Source organism: Emydura macquarii, unplaced genomic scaffold, assembly GCF_026122565.2.
Source record: "Emydura macquarii macquarii isolate MOO-44397 ecotype Brisbane River unplaced genomic scaffold, CSIRO-AGI_Emac_v2 contig_3113, whole genome shotgun sequence".
In the NCBI taxonomy this organism is placed as follows: Eukaryota; Metazoa; Chordata; order Testudines; family Chelidae; genus Emydura; species Emydura macquarii.
The window spans coordinates 4,912,715-4,922,866 of record NW_027133250.1 but is presented as its reverse complement, the minus strand read 5'-3'; positions in this window follow the sequence as shown (position 1 = coordinate 4,922,866).

Genomic DNA, 10,152 nt, shown 5'->3' with positions numbered 1-10,152 from the left:
GAGATTGAGGAGCAAATGTACTGATTAAATAATAATAAACCTTGCTGCATTTAATCACTAGGTTTTACAGTTAATAATAAGGTTCAAATCTCCAGGCTAGCACTTTTAAAGAGAGTGCAGAAGACATGAAGCAAAGTAAATTTTTCATCTCAGAATGTCTTGTTCTTTCTCCAAGGGAGCAAACAAGTGCAGATGATCAAAGAACTATCAAGGAGAGCTCTGAGAAGTCAGAAAAGTCAGCCCAGCAAACAATCTCATTTTACTGTTATGTGGAACAAATCCATGGATCATGGAGTTCAGGAATAAGACCAGTATGTTGGAACATGGCCGGTCCTCTTCCATCCAGCTTTACATGGCAGTAAAATGTGATTCCATTTCTTTTTTAAAAGGCTGAGGTGAAAGTCAGTAATAAAAGATTGGACATTTTCTTTTGCTCTTGAAAGAAAAGGATGCAGCACCAAAATCCCTTCAATTTAGAGAAGTGAATTTGACTAGGCCAGAGTTTCTTAAACTTTTCAGGTTGGGAACCCCTCCCTTTGAAGTGAAAAAATATTTATGACCTCCTTACATTTAGTATAAGGTTAAGAACTTTAAAAATAGTATCAGTGATAATGATGTTAAGCCGATATTATTTATTTTTGTGTTTCAAGAAGTTAACAGAAAATACTTGACCTTGAGGGGTCAGACTGTCCAGGGAATGAAGGAGTAAGATTTTCTTTGCTTCAGATTGTAATAAAAATTCCAACACCTCGTAACCCCCCTGTTGGCTTTCATGACACCACTGCAGTGGGGTGGAGGGAGGGTCACAACCCATTGATTGAGAAGCACTGTTCTATTCTATACGGCATCCGACGAAGTGGGTTTCTGCCCACGAAAGCTTATGCCCAAATAAATGTGTTAGTCTTTAAGGTGCCACAGAACTCTTGCTGTTCTATTCTAGCTACCCATCTGTATATGAAATGAAATAGACACGGTGGGTGTGGTAATATCTTTTATTGGACCATCTGTTATACTTGTAAAAGAAAAGACTAGCAGGATCTTATTCAGGGGGACAACGCAATATGCCATATTTATTATGAGAAAAACACAATTATGTAAATAGCTAATATATAGTATCCACCCCCCCTCCTCCAAATGTTCTGCAGTTCGTCAGGTATAGTTACCAGTCCTGATCATAGTTTGAGTTCATTGCTAGTGTTCGCAGCTCATGGCGGCTACCTGGCCAGGGAAGCCAGGCACAAGGGAGAGCAGGGTCTCTGTCGAGCACGCACCAATGCTCTTTGTTGCTATGCAGAACGTTACCCAAAGCTTTACAATCTCACCCATTCTTTTATAGGTTTTAATTTTGATGTGAGTCTCTGAGTCTTGCTGTGTCATGCTGCCTCAGGCTCCTGTGTGATCACTGATCACCAGTCAATTGCAGACATGACTTTCATTTTGTCTTGACTACACTTTGTTTTCGTTCTTTTCTTTGTGGGGTGGATCCTTCTTGCTTTTTCAAGGATTTGTCTGCATTCTTCAGCCATTAAGGTGGTACTTGCATTTCATCAGGACAGGCTGGAGACTGATCCCATCACACACACACACCCTTCATTCACACATCCCGTTCACACATCTAAATGAAATTACTCGGTATACACCTAAAAACAAGTTTCATTAAGTGTATAAAATGGAGTACATTATTCAAGACGGAGTTTCAAATTTACAATATGGAGTCTCGTGGGACATTGGTTACGATGTAATAGGACAAGCTATTAAACAGCATTACAGTTACTTTAGTTTTGACATTAAAGAACAGATACTCTAAAGGCAATTTCTAATGGCTACCATAAAAGAATGAGCTACTTAAAAGACAAACAGTTTCTATCCGTGATACTAATAAAAGCACAAGTGAATTAAACAGTAGAGGGGCAGCAGCAAGTGACTTGGAGACATCTTTGTCAGTGGTAAGTAAAAGGAGCGGCTTTCTCAGAGAACACAGGAAAGCCGCGGATCTACCAAGCGTCCCCTCATACACGCACAGCATGATTTTATGAATGAATCAATTAGCGCGGTTTTAGTGTGTGTTATATAGACAGTCAAGACAATTCATTTGTAATATAAATTCAATTCATTTTCTCTGTGTACCCCTGCACATCGTCTGTTGGTGAGAGAGACAAGCTTACGAGGTTACACAGAGCTCTTCTTCAGGTGTGGGAAATGTCATGGCTAAATACAAGGTGGAACAGATTGTTTAGCATAAGTAGTTAATACATATTTCAAGGGACCATTCAAGGTGAAGTGGCCCATTAACACCCCTGCAGTCATATGGGGAAAGGGAAAAAAGAGCAGCTGTGGTGGGGGGGTTAAGTGGGTTATAGATTGTTATAATAAGCCATAAATCCAGTGTCTATTTAGTCCCTGATTTTTAGTATCTAGCAAAGTAATGAATTTAAGCTCCCGGGCTTGTCTTCTGAAGATGTTACGCAGGTTTTCTTGGAGGATGAGGACAGAGAGGTCAGATATACAGTGAGGATGAGGACAGAGAGGTCAGATATACAGTGAACTCGGTATATCTCCCGTAGACCTCAGGCCCTGTATGCAACTTAAATGGCAGAGCCACCCATGTTGCCATGGTTCATGAATTGCTCGAGGGCTTAGCTGGAGATGGGTGTCTGGGTGCCGAGAGAAAGGCAGCAATGTGAATGTGCAGAGGCAAAAAACAGATGCGGAAGGAACTTTTACCTTCGGTGTGAGTGAGTGCAGGTGCCTCCAGGGATCGGTGGGAGTTTGGTGGATTGAAGAGGAGCCAAAACTGGGATTTAGCAGCCTAAATCTGGAATGTAGGTGCCTACATCTGAGGCTGAAGTGCCACAGTACCTCGGTGGATCCCACCACTAGAGTCTTTTATTAAGTACCGCAGGTCCCCATTTTACCGATGGGGATAAGCACTGCCTTGCCTCTCAGGGGTGTTGTGAGGATAATTACATTCCAGACCGGGCCGCTCTCAGAGACGATGGTGGTGTGGACCATATAAATACCTCACAAAGACAGGGCTACCAGGGCCCGGTACAAAGATCATCAAATTCATGGAAAGACTCCCATTGCTTTTCAGGCTGATTCAACAGCCCCCCAGGCTTTGTGTACATTAGCACTCTTGTCAGTCAGGGGTGTGAAGAAAACACCCCCCTGATCGACATAAGTTTCACCGCCCAAAGTGCCAGCGTAGGCAGTGCTATGTCGGTGGGAGACGCTCTCCCGTTGACGTAGCGACTGCCGCTCGCTGGGGGTAGTTTAATTATGCCGGCGGGAGAGCTCTCTTTCATCAGCATGGAACGGCTACACGGGCAATCTTACAGCAGCACAGCTGCAGTGGCATAGCCACTGTAAGGTCTCTAGTGTAGACGTAGCCTCAGTTTCATGAACTCTATATTCAATAGATTTTTGTTTGGAAATGCCTTTTTTGCAAGTTGTAGTTGTGTATATGTGGCCCTTGCATTTCAGTGATGTTCAGATGAATCAGTCGTTTGGAGTGGGGCAGGGGGACATGGAAATAGCTTAGCTTTCATAAGGATCCAGAAGTCTGGATGCTTCACCCCAATGTTGGAATCCCGGGAGGTCCTCTCGTTATAGAGTTTAATGCCAGAAAGGACCACCAGATCATCTAACCTGACCTTGTGTCTAACACAGGCCATCAGCACCAACCACGCACTAAACCCAACGACGGAAATTAGACGGAAGTATTACAGGCCCCAGGAGACAAAACTGGCCTGAAGCTCTTGCAAGAAAAGACTCTCTCATTAGATTTCCTCTTTCTCTCCTAATCAGAGAGGAAGCACAGCCTTGCCACAGGGTCTAACTGTGAGTGTACACACCACAACCCTGGCTGTAAGAGTTATGCATGCACAAAGAAGGTGGCGGGGAAGAAAAATGGAATATCACATGCCTATCACAAACTGCTTACCAGTGAGCTACACGCAGAATTATTTGGCAGATCGTTTGTTATCTGAAACTATTTCAAGAAACAGTGAACTGCACACGGTGCCTCTCTCTCTCTATTTGCTATGAGTTATTTGCCCAGCTCTAAAAGTACAGCATCACTGTACTTATCTCGACCGCCAAAATAAAATGAGCTGGGATTCAGTTAGATGTCTTGGTGAAGATTCAGAGTGGTACTTTGTCAGCTCTAATTATGGTACTTTTATATCCAGCTCTTCCTCTCCTCCCATTACCACAGGGTCTGAACACCTCACAATTCATCATGCATTTATCCTTATCACATGCCTGGGAGGCAGGGCAGTGCTATTATCCTCATTGTATAGAGGGGAAACTGAGGCACAGAGAGGCTAAGGCCTAGATCCTCTAAGGGATTTAGGCACCTAACTCCCATTGATTTCATTGGGGGTTAGGTTCCTAAATCCTTTTGAGGATCTGGGTCTAAGGGCATTGTCGAAGGTCACAGAGGGAGTCTGTTGGAGGACAGGGACTTGAACCCAGGTTAGCATTCCGACCCCTAGTCCATCCTTCCTCTCAGAACTTCTTTGCCCAACCCCAATTTAGATTAATTTTATATTGGTAACTATGAGCTAACAGTGGCTGATTCTAAGTGACAAAAACATTTCAGTCAACTTATGCATACAGAGTGAGAGAGAGTATTCCCATCGGAAGGCAAAAGAAACGGACCAACACGATCTTGAACACCCACCTTTGCTCATGGAGACACCTGTAGACAAGACACTCGAGGAAATGGAGTCCTGCTGGGAAAAAGCTGCTATTTCAGATAAAGGGCCAGAGGAAGAGAACTCTTTCCATCTCTGTAGGAGAGTAAAGAGTTAAAAGCTGGACAAATAGTAGGGCCTAAATTACAGGGAACAGGGTCAATGTAAGGGCAAACTTTGTTTCTGTTAATTAGTGTAAATTTTAGTTAGAGTCTGTTATTTCTCTTCTTCTCCTCCATTTTTGGACACCTGTGTAGGGGATGAGCCTCCTGATATTTCTGTGCAAGGTTTTATGGTGGGAAGAAAGTGTTATCTTCCTTCTCCCCCTGGAGTGCCTTTACTTCAAAGAATATTAGTGTAAAATTTATAGGTTTTAAGGTGATGTGCCTGACCTCTGTATGGTAATCCTGTAAACAACAAACAGGGGCGAGTATAATTATATTCATTATGTAGTTGTTAATATGCATTTTATAGGGGTAATTGTAACCAAATAAGGGTCTATGGGGAATTCCTGGAAATGTATACATTTACATACTGTTATGGATAAAAGGATTGTAAAGTAACTCCCTCATTGCTCACTCCCAGCGTGGAGGTGGAACGAGCGGGCAATAAAGGGTTCCGTCTCCCCATCCACCCCCAGGACAACCTGTTTGATTATTTCTAACAATCTCCATAATGTATGCCTAACATGGTGGACAGTCACACTTTAGTGCAAGAGCTGTAGACTAGTCCTTCATCATTAACACCGTCCCCAAAGCCATTACATAGCTGTGCCGAGGGCTTTTGCAGAACAGGCTCCTGAAGATTGAGTTGTTTTTTTTTAAACAAGTCCCCTTCATTTTCTGACATGCATTTGCACCAAATTGTCCTCTTTTTATCTCAGTCTGAAGCCCATTTCCATCATGCAGGAGAAAAGTTTAACCTTCTAACATTTCCTTTTAAAAAAAAAGCAAGAGAAGGAGTAAATAACCTTTAAAAATTACCAGCTGAAAGAAAGAGGCGTCCATTTTGCTAGCTGTACTTCCTGAAAAAATACAGTCACAAATGTGCTGCACAGCAGTAAAAAATTATACTTGACATTCAACTTTTAGATTCAGATTGGTCTTTCAGAGCCTCCAGCAGTCAGCGCCCAGCTGAGGCGTGGGTAGAATGGGTGCTGGAATGTCCCAAACATCAATTTGCCGTTCTTCCAGCTTGAAAACATGAACATTTTATATTGAATTGCATTAACAAGGTAAGTGATTTCTATTGTACCTTCCATTGATCTGAAAAGCCTAAGCGCTTCTCACCAGAGTGCAAATGGCAGCAATGCCTCAAGCAAAGCTGCCTGGGAAGTCAAAGTTTCTCCACGCTAAGTTGTACCAGTTTAACTGCCAGGGTTATTTTTGTTTCTTTGATCTCCCTCGTCTCTCTGTATCCATTGCTTGTCTTATGCTTAAACTGTTAGCTTTTGGGGGGCAGGGACAGTCCTTTTGTTCTGTGTCCATACAGTGCCTAGCACAGTGGGACCCTGGTCCATGACTGGGTCTCCTAAGTGGTACGGTTATACAAATAACAAATAATAACAGCAAATACTAATAATACGTTGGTTTCGTTAAACCAGAGCAAAAGGCAGTGTTTTGGTTTAAACCACGTGTATTTGGGCTTAGCTGTGTGTGGACAGGCTTAAACAAAAAGAAATAAGTTGCTCTTAAACTCAAATAAGAGTGTTGACACTTTTATTTGCATTGGTTTAATTCAGCTGGTTTGATTAAGACAGTATCTATTTGGGTGAAGGCAAATCACAAAATGGGAATTCTGCTGAAGGCCTTGTTTGCACCAAAATGTGCATTGGTGCAGATCTCTGTGTGGGCATTCTTAGTTCAGTGTAGAAATATGTTATAGGCTGGTAAATGTCGATTTCCGAAGACATACTGAAATCAACGAAAAAAATATGGAATGGTAACAGTTGGCAGGAGCACAGCCTCTCTCCTCCGCACCCGGCACCGTGCGCCTGCAGGGACTGGGTGTCAGTGACATTGCAGCAGCTCAGGGACCCCCTCTATGGCTCCGCTGTCACAGAGCCACTCACTCACCCCCCAGCCAGGAGCGTGGGAACCATCCCCAGATAGGAACTGTTCAGCAGCACCCCGCAGACGTGCGCTCCTCTTTGCAGTCCTGGCCAGGAGTCTCTATGCTGCCAAGCCTAGTTATAGAGTGTCCGTACCACACAAGTGTGACAGCCACCACCTGTGCTGACACTTTGGGGGTTGCACTGGGGAACCCCCGAACGAAAAGCATAAGCCGCTGCAGTTTGAGCTAAATCTGCCTGGTTAATGTCGTAGCAGACTCCCACGTTCTGTAGCTCAGACATGGTGGGGGCACCATCACACACTCGGGGATGTGAGGCAGGACCGCAGCACCACACAGGAGCTGTGACACGGGATTGTTTTAATACTTTCTATGAATAGTTGGGTTGGGTTCGCACCCTGCTGAAAATAGCTGTGAAAATGTTGCGGCTCGGGTTCGAAACCTCGAAAGTGGGGTGGGCTTCGGAGCCCGAGGTCCAGACCCAGCCGCGACGTCTACACAGCTCTTTTTGGCATGGTACTGAGAGCCACACAAGCCAGAGTTTGTCAGCTCCAGCTCGGCGGTTTGCTGCTGTGGTCTGGGGAGACCTACCCACCAAGTACACAAGCCCAGGTCCCTCAGACCCAGGCTTAGCGTGCAGAAACAGCCGCTTGCACTGCAACGCTGTCCTTCCCTCCTGGCACAAACTGGATGCACTTCCCTCCCACTGGGATAACCACAGTCTTCATCCTAATGGGATTTCCAGTGGGATTGTTCCCAGCTTCCTTCCTCAACCTGCCTTTTTTCTGCCCTGTAATGAAGCCAGAGCAGCAAAAATTGGGGCAACGCAAGGCCCCCCTCCACACGGGCTTCTAAAGCACAGCAGGCTTCCGGCGCTGATGTTTAGCAAAAACAACAACAAAAGTCTTGCTTGTTAACACGCCTCTACAAACCCTCCGCTCACGTCTTCCCAGTTCTTTCCCTGATCTAATTAGTGGTGCAGAGAATTAAACCGCAGCCTTCAAGACCAGTACGCTCCCCCTGGGAGTGCTTCGCCTGTAATACTGTTTAAATATGAAACAGCTCCTGTCCTCTGTTGGAGCTGAGGCGGCATAGACCAGAGAAAGCTGTAATTACAAGAAGGCATTACCCGTTGCTAGTTATTGTCAGAGGCCGCAGAGTCGCCTTGTGCCACCCTCGCAACAGAGACAGATCATCGTCTCAGGGCTCTGCAGTCAGGCTGGGGGGGATCAGGCTCTGAAAAATGCCATTTAATGGAATGGCTAGCATGGCTACGCACCACTGGCCTCTAGGGCTTAGGATGGGAACTGCTCAGCTGTGTGTCACAGACCCTCTACTCTTAAGAGAGATTCTCCTTCCACTCAAGTGACAGGGAAAGGTTCTTTTGGAGCAGGAGAATAAGGGTTCCAGCTCCACTATCGCTATGAAATTCCCCCCGTGGGCCAAGCCTTTTCAGGATGCCTGGCCCTGTCTTTTGTAATGTAGTGAGGGCTGGATTGCAAGAGTTTCAGTGTTTGCGTGCGGGTCAACCTCCCAAGGTGCAGGTGCTTATCTGGACCCACAGAGCTGAGTTATTAATGCCAGCATACCTGGGTCTACAGAGCCAAGTTCTGTTCTCCGTGTCACCCATGCAGCCTTGAGGCTGTGAAGCCAGCTCACAGCAGGGAGGGGAGACACAGCTTGCTATATTTCTCAGCGAGCAGCACAAACCTCATGGTGTGGCAGAAAGGAGGGTAACGCGAGAAAATGGACCACCCGTAGGGTGGAGGGCTTGCTGACAAACATCGCCAGCTTCCAGCACCGAGCTTGAGTTTTCTGCCACCCAAACCCCAGGAATATCTGGCCCTGTGTGACAGGAGTTTGCCAGTTCATGCATCATGTGATGTTAGGATGTTGTAGTGACAGGCTGACAGCTCCCGTCTCACGTGGGGTATCTCTACGCTGCAACAGAACATCTGCAGCTGGACCAGGCGAGCTGCAGGGCTGCAGGGCTCTACATTTGCCGTGCAAGATGTCCAGACTCGGGCTGGACCCCAGGTTTTGGGACCCCATTGGGGAAGGCTCCCAGAGCCCAGGTTTCAGCCCAAGCCCAGATAGCTACACTGCAAATGTCAGACCCCACAGCCCCAGCCCCAGGTGCAGGTATTTTACGGCTGGGTAGACATACCCATGGTTACACAGAGAATACTTGCACCAAGGAATCTTTGATTGGTCACTCCCCTGGAGTTAGATCTCTCCTGCCTCTCTTAAATCCTCCTCCACAGGTATCACATGATTCAAGCTGCAGCTAGACAAATTCAGATTGGAAATAAGACGTAAGTTCTTGATAGTCAGGATGTTTAACCAGTGGAACAATTGACCAAGGGTCGTGGTGGATTCTCCACTGCTGAGAATTTTTAAAACAAGATAGGATATTTTCTAAAAGGTCTGCTCTAGGGATTATTTTGGGGACGTTCCATTGCCCTGTGCTGTGCAGGAGGTCTGACTAGATGACCCCAGTGAAAATTTACCCCATAGTTTGGTCAAGTGGACACTTGAAATAGAAGCTTTGATGTAATCTCCTTAGAGGGACTTTGACATCAGCACAACATGATAAGGAGAGAGCGTATACAAACAAGACCAACTCCTTTGCCCCTACTTTTCTTTATTCCCTTTGATATTAATGAAGATGTTTGGGTTGGAATAATAGCTTCCTTCCCCATTCCCCCAGACGCTCAGGCCTTTGATTCTAAAGTGCAATCACACCCCAGCGCGCCTGTGTTTGTGTGACACCAACAGTCCGGTTTGCAAATGAGAGTTTAAGCTTTAAGTTTAGCAGCAGGCCCTTCGCTGCCAGTGAAACCTCCCCCTGTGCAGAGGGAGGGCTGGCACGAGGCTGATGCCCTGCTTAATTCCCCTTCGAAACAGGCCCTATGTGATGAACTTCCCCGGGCAGGCTGTCATAGGAGATTAAAATGAGAGCAGTAGTTTAATCCTTATGTAACCCACTGGTGAGCAGGTGTGACTCCGCAGAGGAGTGAGTTGTCACAGCCGCCGCCACACAGGTTTGCTTCATTAGTGAGTGCAACGCACGCTATTCCTGGAAGTCCTTGGTTCAGTCTCCAGTGTGTCAGCCACGGCGGCGCCCATCATGCGGAGTAACACAAATAGTTTTATTCACACAGTAGGATCCGCACAAGGAGTTGCCCCACGTATCTTGCCAGCCTGAGGCACGAACAGCTGATTTTTCACTTTTCCTGAAATGTTGAACAGCTGGATGGCTTTAGACAAGCTAAACTTATCCCGAGCTGCTGCCTTCTTCTTCTTCTTTTTTTTTTTTTGCACCATGTAAGTTTGCATGTAAAATTAACATTTAATACTTTTCCTGCAAGACAAGTCCAAGATT